Source organism: Danio rerio, chromosome 20, assembly GCF_049306965.1.
Source record: "Danio rerio strain Tuebingen ecotype United States chromosome 20, GRCz12tu, whole genome shotgun sequence".
In the NCBI taxonomy this organism is placed as follows: Eukaryota; Metazoa; Chordata; class Actinopteri; order Cypriniformes; family Danionidae; genus Danio; species Danio rerio.
The window spans coordinates 51,069,497-51,084,963 of record NC_133195.1 but is presented as its reverse complement, the minus strand read 5'-3'; the positions used below and the strand labels follow the sequence as shown (position 1 = coordinate 51,084,963).

The window sequence follows — 15,467 nt, the reverse complement described above, 5'->3', positions numbered from 1 at the left end:
GCTATGTGTCGACGCACTAACCACTAGGCTATTGGCGCCGACATAAATGAGTCTTTAATTTAGACTTAAAAATAGGCAGCGACGAAGCCTTTTTTAGTTCTAATGGCAGGGCGTTCCAGAGGCGAGGACCTGCTATGACAAAAGCACATTCTGTCCTAATTTTGAGGTGGGCCTTTGGAACATTTAATAAAAACTGATCAGCGGAACGCAAGTGTCTGGATGGAGTGTAAATAACAATTAGTTGGGATAAATATTGCTATTATTATTATTATTTTTTTGTTAGGCCAAATATGGACAAATACAATGTTGTTGTTTTGTATAAGAGCAATTCCAGCGTTGTGGATGTGACATTTGCAGTAAAAAATCAAAACATAAATTCTCATAGAAAGTCTATGTTAACATTATGTTGAAACTTCTGTTTATATTTTCCAAAACAACTAACCACAGACTTAAGGGATCAGAAAAATATCAATCTGTAAACATGTTTTGTATTTAAAATGAGGGAAATGAACATGTGTTATAGATGTGACAAAAAAAGGCTGCGAGTTTACAGTATACAACATATTTTGTAGAAATTCTATGAATTAAACTGCACAACCCAAAATAAATAATAATAATCAAAGTGATAAGAGTTGCTCTCCTCAAGATCAAAAATTATTTTTTTTATTTCATTGAATATTTTCACATTTATGAGGAAAAAGTGTCATTATGGATGTGATATCTCTCTGTTATGGATGTGACGGATGTGAAATTGCCACTTGTGTCACTTTGGTAAATCAAATAATAGTTTGAAAACCTTGACAAATGCATTGTTGAGTATTTCTAAAGTACTGTAAAATACTTGCTTACCCAAAAAAGACAGAAATAGTTTCCATATTTTGGTAGAAAAATATTAACATTACATTAAATGGCTTTGTTTTAACACAACTGTGCGGTAACTCTATATTTGGCTCAGCAGTGAGTTAAGATGACCCAGCATATTTGTAGATTTTATATTGTGGAAGTGTTATTCAGTTTTATGCACTTTATGGCCAAAACTGACTTGTCTTTCATCATTTTACATAAATTTGCTGTATATAATCGCTGAGTCTCTGTGGCACATTATTATGGCTCAGTTTAAGGAAATATATAGTGCTGGAAATGTTTGTTTGCACCACACCCCTAAAGTAAGCTACACAACGTGAAGCAAATTTCAATTAAATATAATTGGAGTCAATATATTCATGCAAATGTATTTGCTACAATAATTTTACCCAAAACAAGGTGTTATGCCATATGACCGTAGGGCATGACGGTAATGAGCAGGGCATACTTACGTTCTCTTCCTCAGTTTACCTGTATGGTATAATTTAGCACGCCTGAATTGCTAAACAACATTGACCAGTCAGTTACTGCAATAATATAAAACGCTTTCGTTATATTTGTCGTTGTATTTAACAGAATATCTTAAGATCGAGTTTTAGTGTAGTAAAATGAAGCAGGATGTTTTGGCGGGAACTGCTCACTTTGGTAACAGTAGTAAGATGAGTCGGCAGATGTCGCTGTTGCCACAGTAATATCGACCCGCTCTTTTCCTCCGCGTTCATTAACTTGTTTACTATTTTTGTTTATAAATTACTGGTTAAAGTGACTGCAAATAGGTATTTAAGTGGCAGAAACTGCATCAATTCGTCCTTGTGAGCTTCACCTCACCTGTGTGAAGCTCTTATGTGCTCTTCTGACCCGAAAGCTGCGCTTGTTTGAGTGAAACAACTTCTGTTCGCGCCAGCAGGGGGCGTCACAAGCACACCGTAACCAAAACCTACTTAAAACGAACTATAAGTACGTTGGAACTACCATGGTATCCTTTGAGAAGCATTAGAGTAGTACCATGTGTATAAGAGAGTAGATGGTTGCACCTTTTTGTCGTTCACACTTATGCAAGTTCGCATTTCATTTGTTGACAGGGTAATGCTAATGTTTAGTTTTGCACGTTTGACAACGGCACAATGGTAATAACTTGATGTTCATGGTAAGTAAAGCAATGGTGCCACCACATTGAGTGTTTTAAGGGATGATATCAGATGAAAATATTATCTTACTTTGATATATTACTTAATGTACACTACAGTAGGCCAAACAATTCAAATCGTACGTCTCCTTGATCCTTTTCAGTTCTGTTGAATGTATCCTCTATTGGGATTATGGTTGTTTTTGTAGCTATATCAATGCTTGCACAAATTAAACATGGTTTTATTGTAGTAATAGTGCAAATAATAGCTAAACCAGTGTAGCTACATATTCACCATGTTTTTGTAACACTAACTCTAGTTTTCCCATGGTATTTGTTGTCAAAAGTGTGGTTAAAAACATGGGTAATTTTATTTTTAGTTTTATTTTATTTAGCAGATGAATTACCATTTTATAACCAGTTTTTACTATTTTATATCCACTACAAACACTAATTAAACTACAGTTTATGTAGTATTTTGCCATGGAAATTGTTGTCATACGTGTGGTTAGAAACATAGGTAATTTTCTTTTCAGTTTTATTTATTTTCTCTTTAGCAGATTGATTAACATTTTATAACAAGTTTTATTACAAACACTAATTAAACTACAGTTGATGTAGTTAAACCATGGGTCAAAATACCATCTCAGGGCTCAACAATAAGGACTGCCCTTATTGATTGGATGTTGTGAGCACATTATTTTTTTCCATAACCTGGTAAAAACCAGTACAGTGAAGAGACGACAACATGACGGCCACATCAAATTATAAGGCTAAAAGAAAACATCCGTTTCTAACATTGTGAAAACAGACATTTACATGGGTACAACACCATAAAAAGATGAAGTGATGTTTTGCATAGTTTGCCGTCACTTTTAAGTCAGCCACCTTTTGTTTTGCAATGAAATACCTGCACATTTTCCATACTGCTAAATATTTTAACATTTTTAAAATATTTAAATTCTAGATTTACATTATTTTTGACACATTATTTAAAATATTTGGCTTAGAAATAGCTATAATTTATTTATCATTTATATATATATATATATATATATATATATATATATATATATATATATATATATATATATATATATATATATATATATATATATATATTTTTTTTTTATTTTTTATTTTTTATTTTTTTTTTTTTTATTTATTTTTTTTCTTGGGTGCGGGGCCTGTGAAAATTTTGGCAGGGTAAGTAAAAATCTGAAACACTGGTCCAATCGGGCCAGTAGAAAATATCCTTAGCATTGAACCCTGATCTAAAAGGCCTATACCACACATGGCCTCTGTTACACCCTGGCCTCTTTATTGTCCTCAATAGTATCTTACAGTCATGTTCGGTCTTTTGTCTAACAGCTTTACGTGTTAAGGCACAAGAGTTAACATAGTTTTTGCTGATTAAAATAAGACTAGAATTATCCATCGCTTCTTGCCTCCAGCTGCAAACAAACAAATGAAAATATGATGTTATTTTGATATACACTTCTGTTACTTAATGTATAATTGGCCAAACAATTCAAAACTCACGTCTCTTTGTTTCCTTTCAGTTCTGTTGATTGTATCTCCTATTGGGATTATGGATGTTTTTGTAGCCATATCAAGTTTTGCACAAATTAATCATGGTTTTATTGTAGTAATAGTGTAAATAATAGCTAAACCACTGTAGCCACATATTAAACATGTTTTAGTAACACTAACTCTAGTTTTCGCATGATATTTGTTGTAGAAAGTCTTGTTAAAACATGGGTAACTTTATTTTCAGTTTTATTTTTTAACAGATTGATTATAAATTTGATAACCATTGTTATATATGACAAACACTAATTAAACTACAGTTAATGTAGTAAAACCATGGGTCAAAATACCATCTAATAGGCCTACCACAATGTGGGCCTCTTTTACTCCTCGGCCTCTTTATTTTCCTTAATATATTCTTACAATCGAGTTTGGTATTATTATCTAACAGCTTTAAGTGTTAAGGCAAAAGACTTCACATGTTTTACTGATTAAAATTAGAACAGATTTATCAATCGAATGAACAAACAAACAAATGAAAATATGATGTTATTTTGATATACACATATGTTACTTAATGTACAGTAGGCCAAACAATTCAAATCCTACCTCTCCGTGTTTACTTTCAGTTCTGTTGATTGTTTCTCCTATCGGGATTTGGATTGTTTTTGTAGCTATATCAAGATTTGCACAAATAAAACATGGCCTTATTGTAGTAATAGTGTAAATAATAGCTAAACCAGCATGTTTTTGTAACACTAACTCTAGTTTTCGCATGGTATTTGTTGTCAAAAGTGTGGTTAAAAACATGAGTAATTTTATTTTCAGTTTTATTTTTTAGCAGATTTTAAAACCAGTTGTACTACAAACACTAATTAAACTACAGGTAATGTAGTAAAACCATGGGTGAAAATCACATCTAATAGGCCTACCACAGGTGGGCCTCAGTTACACCTAAGCTTTATTTTCTTCAATATATTTTTACAATCGAGTTTGGTATTATCATCTACCTGCAGCTTTACGTGTTAAGGCAAAAGACGTCACATAATTTGCTGACTAAAATAAGACCAGATTTATTAGTCACTTCTTGCCTCCAGGTGCAAACAAACAAATAAAATGATGATGTTATTTTGATATAAACTCATGTTACTTAAAGTACAGTAGGCCAAACAATTCAAATCCTCCATTGTTTCCTTCCAGTTCTGTTGAATGTATCTCCTATTGGGGTTATGGTTGCTTATGTTCACAAATTAATCATGGTTTTATTGTAGTGATAGTGTAAATAATAGCTAAACTATTGTAGCCACATAATAACCATGTTTTAGTAACACTAACTCTAGTTTTCTCATGGTATTTGTTGTCAAAAGTGTGGTTAGAAACATGGCTAACATTCTTTTCAGTTTTATTTTTTTATTTTTGGCAGAGCGATAACCATTTTTATAGCCAGTTTTACCACAAACACACTAGTTAAACTACAGTAAATGTAGTAAAACCATGGGTCAAAATACCATCTAAATAGGCCTACCACTCTGTTACACCTCTGCTTTATTTTCCTCAATAGATTCTTACAATCAAGTTCAGCATTATTATCTAACAGCTTTACATGTTAAGGCACAAGAGTTCACACTTTACTGATTAAAATAAGACCAGATTTATCCATCCCTTCCTGCCTCCAGGTGCAAACAAACCAAACACGATACTTCCATTCTAAATCAACTCTCCAACTCCACACCATGGAAACAAAACCATGTATTTTTTTTTTTTTTAAATCCACTACTGTCAATTCCGCACTGTTTTTATCTTGTTAGCAGAGCCGTGTTCATTAGCACAACAGTCAATAGCGCTAGCCCTTAAAACTCAGATTAAAGGGTTTAGTTTAGCATTCAAAGTCGGGTCAGGACTCGCTGGCTGTCTGGATTACAAGGGTTAACAGGCGACTTAACCGAATCTACTTAACCAGATAATGCAGATTTACATCAGCCTGATTATTGTAATATGCTTTAGATGACGACTGGTGTGAAGACGCTTGCGCGTGCAGCACTAGAAGGCCTATAAACTTCCCTATTAGCTGCTTCAGTTAAAATGGCATTTGTGCAGTATTTTATCAGGCAGTTGACAAGTGAATTAGAGTTGGCTGTTAGCGCCGTTGAGCTTTATGACAATAGCCTTAGGGTCTCGCTAAAGATCGCTGCACCGCCCTGCTCAGCCCGCGCCGCTGCGCTAACCGCTGACGCTCAAACCGAAGTGACATGCTGTCATAACAATAGTTTACAAAAACGTGAAGTTCTGCGTTTGGGCAGAAAAAGCCAGAGAGTTTTAACTTCTGCGTCTGTCTCTCTCTTTTTTTTATACTCCCTTTCCTCCCTCCCGACATCCCATTTGCGCTCTGACAGATTTTGGATGTTTTTTTATGTGCGCTAATGTTCCTCTCTCTCATCTGCCTCCATACATAAAATGCTAATCCGCAGAGCGTCGTTTGTAAACGTTGTTTGTATGTGCTGCGTGTTTGTGTGTGTTTGTTTGGCCAGAATGCTGCTGCTGCTTTCACAGAACTGTCTCCCTCCATGACTTGTAGTAAAGGTAAATATAGTGAAATATTGAACAATCCGGCAGGCCCCCAAAAATGTAGCACGCACAAACCAAAATAAAAAAAAAAGAAAAGTTTTCTATCCCTCACCAACACACAAAATACATCAAAGAATTGTTCTTTCTTATTGGTATTCTCTGAACGTGTCTGAAGGTACTGAGGTCGCAGTGAGGTCTCTAACCCCTCACACACACACACACTCACACACACTCACACACAGACTTACACAGTCCAAATGAATTCACACACTGTCATACACAAAGACAGACAGATGTATTGTATATTGTGTGTGTGTGTGTGCGTATGTGTGTGTGTGTGTGTGTGTGTGTGTGTGTGTGTGTGTGTACCTGGCTGCTCTGTGAAGTCTTTAATGGGATTTTGCCTCAGGCTGTTTTATTAAGATGTTGCTTTCTGCTGCCTGTGCAGCTGACACCATTCCCCCCCCAACCCAAAGACACACACACACACACACACACACACACATGCGCTCCCCCCAGACCCCACCTCCAAATGCACACACACACACACACACACACACACTCATCCCTCTGAAATTTCTGCCACACTGCAGTCCTCGCCCTCATTCTAAGGCCCACGCGTGTGTGTGTGTGTGTGTGTGTGTGTGTGTGTCGGTGGTCATTATTTCAGTGTCTATCAGTCTCTGAACGTCTTCTCAGACAGGATGAGTTTAAGTATTAACTGTGTTAATGTGTTTTGATGGATGAGAGTGTGTCCATGTTAACACTTGTTCAATCGTGGTCTGTTTGGCTGCTTCTTTTAGGATAGAGGTTCATAATATTTGGCTTCACATAAAAATAAAAGAACATAGCATGCTTCAACTACATGGTCATGTTATAGTGTTGGGTTACCTTAAATACATGTGATTGCAAAATTCTTTCAGTTTCCTTTGACTTAGTTCCTTTATTTGTCAGGGGTCAACACAGTGGAATGAACCGCCAACTTATCCAGCATATGTTTTACACAGCGAATTCCTGCTGCAACTCAGTATTGGGAAGCACCGGTTGCAAAATTGTTAGATAAAATTGAAAACTGGTCAAAGAAACATGCAAATATTTATAGTTAAAGTTAAATATTTTTAAGAGTGTAGGTAGGATGATGCATTGATGATTATCATAAGGTTTATATTAAACAGTAGCAATTCAATTAATAAATTAAATAAATGTTATTTATGCACTTTGTAGATGGATTTGTTATGCATTATATTTATAAATAATGAATTTCTTATATAATTAAATTCTTATTTAGGGGCGCAGTGGGTAGCACAATCACCTCACAGCAAGAAGGTCGCTGGTTCGAGACATGGCTGGGTCAGTTGGTGTTTCTGTGTGGAGTTTGCAATGTTCTCCCCATGTTCGCATGTGTTTTTTCCTGGTGCTCCGGTTTTTCCCACACCCACACGGAAAGCACCTATATAAACATTCATTCATTCATTCATTCATTCATTCATTTTCTTGTCGGCTTAGTCCCTTTATTAATCCGGGGTCGCCACAGCGGAATGAACCGCCAACTTATCCAGCAAGTTTTTACGCAGCGGATGCCCTTCCAGCTGCAACCCATCTCTGGGAAACATCCACACACACATTCACACACACACTCATACACTATGGACAAATTAGCCTACCCAATTCACCGCATGTCTTTGGACTGTGGGGGAAACCGGAGCACCCGGAGGAAACCCACGCAAAGGCAGGGAGAACATGCAAACTCCACACAGAACAGCCAATTGAGCCGAGGCTCGAACCAGCGACTCAGCGACCTTCTTGCTGTGAGGCGAACATGCTACCCACTCCGCCACTGCGTCGCCAGACTCGCCACCTATATAAACATATATAAACATATATGTTTTAATATAGGTTTTGAAATAGGTTTCTGATATATGTGACATATATAAAATTGCCCGTTTTCCTGTATCATATGAACATATATGCACATATATGGGTACATATATATTCACCTATATATTAGTACAATTTTTAAAATACAGCTGCTAGACAACATAATTTAAAAGAAATGTTAATTTCTATTTACTTAATCAAATAGTGCAAGAAATAAATATAGTACGAGAACAAAAATAAGAGAATAAACAACAATAAAGGAAAGAAAAAAAAAGACAAACCATTGTGTTGTATATATTTCTTTTCCACTAGCTTCATATCATAAAAATTAACCTTATAAATGTTTCAGGAAAACGTGTAGACATCATAGCTTTCCATCTCCTCTCACTTATTTGCCATAGTTAAAATCCATAACATGCCACTTACAAGTGATACCCAATTTACATACATAAGTTCTTTGCACTTTTTTAAGTTAGTTCTTATTTATTGCCTAGATAATAAATATATGACCTAGTCAAGGCATCATATATGACAGTTGCCAAAGTGAGATGTGAGCTATATAGGAGACATATCATGTATGAACATAAAGGGCTTATATGTGGATATGAAGAAGCAATACAGAAGACCTATTTGGCCTGTATATGCACATATATGCACCGAAATATTGCCTTTATGTGGCATATATACAGCATATATATTATTATATATATATTACCCAATTCACCCACCGCATGTCTTTGGACTTGCTCACATAGAAAGAAACTATGAGGATATATGTGCATATTTGAAACCTATATGCAGTATATATGCACATATATCCTCATATAGTTTCTTTCCATGTGGGCAAGTCCAAAGACATGCGGTGGGTGAATTGGGTAAGCTAAATTGTCCATAGTATATGTTTGTTAATGAGTGTGTATGGATGTTTCCCAGTGATGGGTTGCAGCCGGACGGACATCCGCTGCGTGAAACATATGCTGGATAAGTTGGCGGTTCCTTCCTCTGTGGCCACCCCAGATTAATATAGGAACTAAAAAAAAGCTAAAAAAAGAATGAATTAATGAATGAATTTAGGCTTGTAGTCAATCAAGAAGTCAGAGATAATTATAGAAGTCAAATGTATGTTTTTTTTTTTTTTTTTTTTAATGTATGTCCTAATGTGGCATGGGGGTGCGTTATGTTTCTACAATTGTACTAGAAGTCAGCTAAACCTAACAAAACACTGGAAAATATTTTGTGTATGATTTACAATATAAGACAAACTTTCAGTAATTGCTGGTAAATTTAACAAAAGCAAAGAAACTTTAGCCCCTTTCACACATACAGACCTTTCGGTTGAACGGTTGTATGTGTGAACAGGTCCTTTTTGAAAATACCGGTAAATTCGTTCTGGCTATTTTCCGGAAAGAGAAGTTGTAACATTACCGGCAATTTGCCGGAATGCTGCGCTGTGTGAATGCAGAAGGAAGATTACCGTAATAAGCGCGTGCACGTCTAGAACGTGCTGACGTGAGACGTCTGCTTTAGCCAATCACAACAGTCAGACGCATTAACGTCCGCGCGGTTTGTGAGGATAAAAGCCTTTGAATATTTTTTCAGACACATTTAGCTGCTAGAAGTTAGTCAGATTACGTTTGTATGTCAACAATGCCAATGCCAACTGTGTAAATAATCATCGATGAGATGCTTATGATAAGCCGTTGTTTGTTTACCTTCAAGCTTTGCGTGCGCATATGAGCGCCTGCACACGCACATATTATGAACATCTCGACATGCGAAAGTGATCCTGCGAAAGTTGTTCACAATATTGATCATCCACAGAGTTTGTAATTTAGTCAAATGTTTACAAATACAAGCGCAGCCGTTTAAAGCATTTGTGGTGAATGATGTCAGAATTTACCGCTATTTTGGAATGGATGTGTGAATGCTCATTTCCGGAAAATTTCCGTAACGTCCTCGCCTGTGTGAACAGCGCTTTTTTGAAAATACCGGTAAAGTCTTTCCGGAAATTTTCCAGAAATTTATCGGTATCACTGTGTGAAAGGGGCTAATGTGTGAAACTGATTTTAAAATGAAGCAGAAAAATGAACACTATTGTGTAATCCAGTAGTTTTAGAAAAAGTATTAGATATTTTTTAACGGTGGCTTCAGAAAGTAATTAAGAATAATTTTAGATTTCTTTTCATTACTATATCCATTCATTCATTAATTTATTAATTCCTCCATTGTCTTTTCAGGTTAGTCCCTTTATTAATCAGGGGTCACCACAGCGGAATGAACCACCAACTTATCCAGAATATGTTTTACTCAGGGGATGCCCTTCCAGCTGCAACCCATCACAATGCACACAAATGGACAATTTAGCGTACATAATTCCCCTATAGCGCATATGTTTGCAGGTACGTGCACACATAGGGCTCAACCTGTGCAGTGCACATGCCCTTTTTATGTCTTGGATAGAAAGTGCCCTTCCAAAATGATCTGAAGTGTCTGTGTGTGTGTGTGTGTGTACATACTGTATATGTACACACACACAGTAAAGTATGTGTATATGTGTGAAGTATATGTGTGTATATGTGTCTGTATGTGTGTACATATATGTGTATGTGTGCGCTTCCTGTATGTTTGTGTATAGGTGTGCATGTGTTTCTGTATGTTTGTGTGTGTGTGTGCGTGTGTGTGTGTGTATGTGTCTGCATGTGTGTAAATTAATGTGTACTGTATGTGTTTGCTTGCTTTATGTTTGCCTATAGGTGTGCATGTATTTCTGTATGTTTGTGTATATGTATGTGTATGTGTCTGTGTGTGTGTGTATATTAATGTGTATGTGTGCGCTTGCTGTATGTTTGCCTATAAGTGTGTATGTGTTTCTGTATGTTTGTGTATATGTGTGTGTATGTGTCTGTGTGTGTGTGTATATTAATGTGTATGTGTGCGCTTGCTGTATATTTGCCTATAAGTGTGTATGTGTTTCTGTATGTTTGTGTATATGTGTGTGTATGTGTCTGTGTGTGTGTGTAAATTAATGTGTATGTGTGCGCTTGCTGTATGTTTGCCTATAAGTGTGTATGTGTTTCTGTATGTTTGTGTATATGTGTGTGTATGTGTCTGTGTGTGTGTGTATATTAATGTGTATGTGTGCGCTTGCTGTATATTTGCCTATAAGTGTGTATGTGTTTCTGTATGTTTGTGTATATGTGTGTGTATGTGTCTGTGTGTGTGTGTATATTAATGTGTATGTGTGCGCTTGCTGTATGTTTGCCTATAAGTGTGTATGTGTTTCTGTATGTTTGTGTATATGTGTGTGTGTATGTGTCTGTGTGTGTGTACATTAATGAGTATGTGTGCGCTTGCTGTATGTTTGCCTATAAGTGTGTATGTGTTTCTGTATGTTTGTGTATATGTGTGTGTGTATGTGTCTGTGTGTGTGTACATTAATGAGTATGTGTGCGCTTGCTGTATGTTTGCCTATAGGTGTGCATGTGTTTTTGTATGTTTGTGTATATGTGTGTGTATGTGTCTGTGTGTGTGTGTGTGTGTACATTAATGTGTATGTGTTTGCTTGCTTTATGTTTGCCTATAGGTGTGCATGTGTTTCTGTATGTTTGTGTATATGTGTTTGTATGTGCATTTGTCTGCATGTGTGTAGATATATGTGTATGTGTGTGCTTGCTGTATGTTTGTGTATAGGTGTGTATGTGTTTCTGTATGTTTGTATGTGTATATGTGTCTGTGTGTGTGTACATTAATGGGTATGTGTGTGCTTGCTGAATGTTTGTGTATATTTGTGTATATGTGTGTGTATGTGCATTTGTCTGCATGTGTGTACATATATGTGTATGTGTGCGCTTTCTGTATGTTTGTGTATAGGTGTGTATGTGTTTCTGTATGTTTGTGTAAAGTATATTTGTGTATGTGTGTGTGTGTACATATATGTGTATGTGTGCACTTGCTGTATATTTGTGTATGTGTGTGTGTATGTCTGTATGTGTGTACATACAGTATATGTGTGTTTGCTTGCTGTATGTTTGTGTATAGGTGTGCATGTTTTTTCTGTATGTTTGTGTACAGTATATATGTGTGTGTGTGTGTGTGTGTGTGTGTGTACATATATGTGCATGTTTGTGAATAGATGTGTGTGTGTGTGTGTGTGTGTGTGTGTGTGTATTTCTGTATTTTTGTGTAGCGTATATGCATGTCTGTGTGTGTGTGTGTACATATATGTGTATGTGTGTGCTTGCTGTATGTGTGTGTATAGGTGTGTATGTGTTTCTGTATGCTTGTGTTGAGTATATGTGTATGCACATGTGTCTGCGTGTGTGTACATATATGTGTATGTGTGCGCTTGCTGTATTTTTGTGTGTAATTGTGTGTATATGTACATTTGTGTATATGTGTGCACGTGTCTGTATATGTGAGCATGTATGTGTATGTTATGTTTGTTCTTGCTGTATGTGCATATGTGTGTGCATATGGTTGTATATATGTGGATATGTGTGCGTTTGTGTGTACAAATCTGTATATGTGAATTTGTATCCATGTCCATATGTGTGTGTGTGTGTGCATATGTGCATGCATCTACTGTATGTCTCTATATGTTTGTGCATATGTGTATACTGTATGTGTTTGAATGTGCATGTGTTGTTTATATGTGTGTATACTGTATGTGTGTGTGAGAGTGCACGGCTGCAGTGTCAGGCTGATTGTGCTGTCAGAGTTGGAGATGCTCAATGAGCTTCCTGTTTGTCTGGCTCTGGGCACCATGTTCATCTGCAGACACTGACTGAGTGGCCTGTCTCTCTCTCCCTCCGTCTCTCTCTCTTCTCTGCTGTTTCCCCCAGGCCTATAGATTGTGCCGAGCGTCCCGCATTCAGCAGCTGAAAGACACCGAGAGAGACAGCCAGCCTGGAAAGAAGGGACACAGCAGAGAGTGACAGGAAGATGGAGGAAGAAAAGAAAAGAGCGCAGAACGGTAGAAAAGGCTTCAGTTAAGCTCTTTCTCTAACACACATTTACACACACACTGGACATTGATGCTTTGTGACATCACAGCACTTTGTCTGATATTTTAAATATGAGGTTGAGATCCCGGTCGGGGGCGGAGCTTCAGAACAAACAGGCGCATATAAATAAAAGAGAGATCATTATAGTGCGATAGTAGTGACATAGACGCATTTTTCTCATTCATTTTAAAAAAAGTAGATCGACTCAACTCAGAAACTGACATTTGATGCAAAATGTGAAAAAAATTTTGATGCAATGATGCAATTATTGACTTCCATGTAGAAATATGACACATGGAAATATATGCAAATGACATGCAGATTCATATTTGGATTTCACATGTATAAAATACATGTCATGCACAGCGGTGAAAATACGTATTGAAAATCATGTCATGTTTTTTTCCTGGGAATAATATTTCTAAAGGAGCTGTTGTCATGGAATTGAAGCAGATTTTGGTAAAAACAGTAAACAATAAAATCTGAAAAATTTGTTTTGTGACTGAAATATATTTAATACTTTATATAAAAGGCTTTTTTTGGTGCTGGCAGCTTAAAGATGCCAGTGGAGAATGAAGTCACGTGCATTGCTCAGTTGTAAGTTTTTCACAGACTACAACAGAGTGTAAAAATCTTGAGGTTCTGTGGGTCTCGTCTATCAAATCTAAGCTTTGATTTGTATTTTCTATTGGATTCAGGTCAGGTGATTGGCTGGGCCATTCTACAGCTTGATTTTCTTTTTCTCTGAAAGCATTTGAGAGTTTCCTTGGCTGTGTTTTGGATCATTGTCTTGCTGAAATGTCCGCCCTGGTTTCATCTTCATCCTCCTGCTAATGTAGATGTTGGAATAAAGCAGCTGATATTCATTTACACTGAGGAAGGGCAGAGGCTTGCTGAAGAATACTGAGAGATTTCAGCTGCTGTCTGGGCTTTCACTGCCTTTCTACACCTTCCTTTCTTCATGTGTTCAATACTTTCCCCTGCGTCAGTGTATTTTATTATGCATAACTTCATTTGTAAACTAATTGGATTTGTTTTCTTTGCCTAAATGGATTTCTTTGGTTATTACCAAAATCCAGGGAAAAGTTCAAGTCAACGGCACCTTTAGAAATATGTTTTCTGAGAAAAATGGTGACGCGCTCAATATTTATTTTACCCGCTGTAATCAACATATATTTCGAAATATGTATATTGGTCTTTTTTCAACCATTGTTATTAAAACTGTGTGCATATATGAAAAAAACGAACGACTTAATGTTCAAATATATATAATTATATAAATATGTTCATATATGAACACATATATAATATTTGAACATTGATGTACAAGTTCAATGATCATTTGCAATATTTCAAAATATATGTTGCATATATGACATTTAGTTTATATTATTTATGTGAAATACAAATATGAATATTTTCGGCTACATGGTCGCCCACTGAAGTTAAGCAGGGTTGCGCCCGGTCAGTACCTGGATGGGAGACCACATGGGAAAACTAGGTTGCTGCCGGAAGTGGTGTTAGTGAGGCCAGCAGGGGGCGCCCAACCTGCGGTCTGTGTGGGTCCTAATGCCCCAGTATAGTGACAGGGACTCTATACTGCTTAGTGAGTGCCGTCTTTTGGATGAGACGTTAAACCGAGGTCCCGACTCTCTGTGGTCATTAAAAATCCCAGGATGTCCTTCGAAAAACAAACATTGTTTTAAGTTAGCACCCTAACTTAAAACAATGTTTGAAATTATATTTGTTAATATTAAAGATGCATACTTTACATTATTATTTAGTTTTTTGTTTTTTAGAAATCAAATATAGTCATCTATAATAATTTTAAAAAATAAAGATTGTATTTATTGAGCCAACGGCACCTTTCAGGTAAATGTCCTAAAGTAATTAAATAGCATGTTAATGAAACTATAAAAACGAGTGAATGCAGAATATCATCATTTATATTTGATTGTTTTATTATTAAGTATTTAAATTAGTGTACTATTATTTAAAAAGAGGAAAGATATGCAGAGCCAGATTAGTTAGTTTACTGCTTTTCTGGGGGATGGTTTTTCATCTCTACAGGTGAAGGTTTTTGTTCTCTCAACCACAGAAGGATAGATTGTGTGAAACAAAAAATATTGTATATCAAAGGGGAAAACAATAGAAGTCAATGAAAAGAAAAGCAGAGATTCACCTGGGAGAGTTTGATTGACAGGTTGAGGGGCGGGACTTGGGTTGACTGACAGTCATTAAATGTCATTAAGAGCAATTAACGGTTAATACAGAAGTTGCTAATCCTTGAAACAACCCTACTAATGAGAGTATGACACAAACCCACACACACACACACACACACACACACACACACACACACACACACAGTGACTGACTCGTCAGAGGAAGAAACATCAGTCAGTATTGATTGTGCTTTAATTTCTGCAGTCAGCCTTAGGCCTCGATCACACGCCACATTTACAACTAAAGACACGCAAACACACACTTACACTGGAGCT

The 15,467-nt window shown here is 36.4% G+C and overlaps 1 protein-coding gene across 6 annotated transcripts in view; it reads left to right on the top strand.

Annotated features, from left to right (window-relative positions):
* The window catches only part of tfap2d (transcription factor AP-2 delta (activating enhancer binding protein 2 delta)), a 212,742-nt gene that overhangs the window by 33,358 nt on the left and 163,917 nt on the right, over positions 1 to 15,467 (top strand). Inside the window, exons 1-3 of one of the 6 annotated variants that reach the window (XM_073932956.1) lie at positions 1,824 to 2,011; positions 10,201 to 10,362; positions 12,805 to 12,935. The gene's annotated coding sequence lies outside the window, so the exon portion shown is untranslated. Of the gene's footprint in view, positions 1 to 1,823; positions 2,012 to 10,200; positions 10,363 to 12,804; positions 12,951 to 15,467 lie in introns of those variants that run through there. The other 5 variants (XM_073932953.1, XM_073932955.1, XM_073932954.1 and 2 more) reach the window with 5 other exon arrangements.